Raw genomic sequence first — 2163 nt, 5'->3', positions numbered from 1 at the left:
TTGAGCAGCATCCAGCCTGCCTCCTTAAACCGAAGGTGGACAGAGACTGCAGAAATCTCTTCCTGGGTGGTCGCGGGGGTCTCCTTGGGGAAAATGCAGGGCTTCCCATGGCCTGAACCAAGCTTGCTGTGAGGCGGGGCCGCCCACCTCTGGAGGTACCCACTCTGGTGGGAAAGGGAGCCAGGGTCTGGCCAACGCGGCTCTGGGATCAGGCTGTGTGAGAGCTCGCAAAGCCAGCGCGGACATCAGGAGAAGGCTGGGGATAGTTGTTCCCTGCCCAGGCCCATGCCAGGCGCCCCCCGCCCTCTCAGTGCAAAGGGGCAGCCTGGGAGATGTGCCATTGTCACTCTGGGGGGCATGGAGGCCGGCCACTAGAGCACAGAGGCAGTTTGCTCATGGTTGGCGACCCCCTCCCCTGCACGCTTTCCTTCCCAGGAAAGTGGGTGAGTGCTCGCTGGAAATCCCCTGCCTGTTCTGGACCCCCTTTCCACCGGTACTAGCAGAGGCAATGACCTCCTCCAGGTGGGTCCTTCCGGCCCATGTTCCTCATTCTCAGCCCTGGTCGAGCACTCCTCCCCCTCAAGCCATCCCACAGGCTGTACCTTCCTCTTTTCTAGAGGGCTCTGGTGAGTTCCCCTTTTTCTCCTGCACCAGAGAGGGCCAGCCCACCTGAGGGCAAAGGTAGCAGGGTCAGAGGCCACCAAGGGGAGCCAGGGTAGAGCCAGGCCTGGGGGCTCGTTCAACAGTTGTCCGGGTGTGAACAGCTTCTAGCGACAGGTCCAGGACCAGCAGGCCCTCTGCCCCGCTGCGTGTCTAGGCTGGGGGCTCTGAGGCCTCGTCAGCCCCTACCAGGTTTGGGAAGCAGAGCTGAGGACACTTGCTGTCTTAGAGGTTGGGGGACAGGAGGGTTCAATCGGCACAGCGAGGGGGTGGGGAGGGTCCCCCCGGGGTTCCCAGATAAAATACAGGATTGAATTTGAATTTCAGATAAAGAACAAATATTTTTTGAGCATAAGTATGTCCTAAATATTGCATGGGACATACTTAATCCTGTTTTTAGGTTTCTTTGTTGTTTTTTGCTAAGTCTGGCAACTCTATCTCTGACACCCCTCCGCCCAGCCAGCTGACATCCATTTTCCAGCTCTTATTCTGGACGAGGCTGCTCGGCTCGCAGGTCTGATCTGAGGACCGGATGTGAGGACCGAGAGAGTCCAGTGGTGCACCTAGGCAGGGCCCCTCCCGTTCCCTGTGCCCTGCAACCCCCTCGCTTCGTCACTGGGTCCCTGGCAGCAGCTGCCCAGAGACGGGCCCACAGGGAACCACCCCGGGAGCTGTCTGTAGGGACCGGTGGTCGTCCCCGCCGGAGCACCCGCCCTGGCCCTGTGCGCAGTGCAGGGTTGGAAGCCTTGGGGAAAGGTAGGGGGCATTCACTCTCCCAGGAACTGCCCATGAACTCCGGGGTGCTGATCCAGTGGGAGAGGGGTAATGCAGACCCCAAGGCTCCCGGCTCATTTCGTGAGACCAAAGGAGTGACCCCAGCAGAGCAGAGGGCCTCAGCCTACACTCGGCAGACAGCGGACGGAGTGGGGGTGTCCTGGATGATGGTCCACACAGCACCTGGGACACACCACGTTTTGTTTCGATTCCCCAGGAGAAGCTGGGGCGTGGAGGAGCTCCGCTCCTGGGGCTGGTCCCGCCCGGTCAGCCTGAGACTTCTGTTTGGAGGCTTTCCTGCCTGGCCCACCTGCCCTGGGCTCCCCTGGAAGAGCAGGAGGCTTTGAGGGGGATGGGAGCCAGAGACCGGATTCCGAGGGGCAGAGGTCAGTGGGCGGAGCTTCCGAGCCCCTGGGGCCCTTACCCTGTGTCTGGCCTGGCCTTTGAACAACCCCCCACCCCAGCCCATGGGAGCCCGAGTGCCCCAGAATCGCCAGCTCTGTTGAGACAGGAAGCATGTGACAGGAAGGCGCCCTCCTGCTGCCCTCTCTCTAGAACCCCCCAACTGGACCAGCTGCAGTAGCAGTGGCCGCTCGTGTCCCCCATCTGCTCAGGGAAGGTGGGGCTGTGTCCCCAGTTATCAGTCCTCAGTTCCAGGAGGCAACGCCCCTCGGCCAGTGTCAGCCAGGCAGACATCACAGCCTGCGCCCCACCCCCGCCAGAGTCGGC

The sequence above is a fragment of the Pteropus alecto genome, unplaced genomic scaffold (genome assembly GCF_000325575.1).
Source record: "Pteropus alecto unplaced genomic scaffold, ASM32557v1 scaffold45, whole genome shotgun sequence".
Taxonomy (NCBI): Eukaryota; Metazoa; Chordata; class Mammalia; order Chiroptera; family Pteropodidae; genus Pteropus; species Pteropus alecto.
This window is presented reverse-complemented; position numbering follows the sequence as displayed.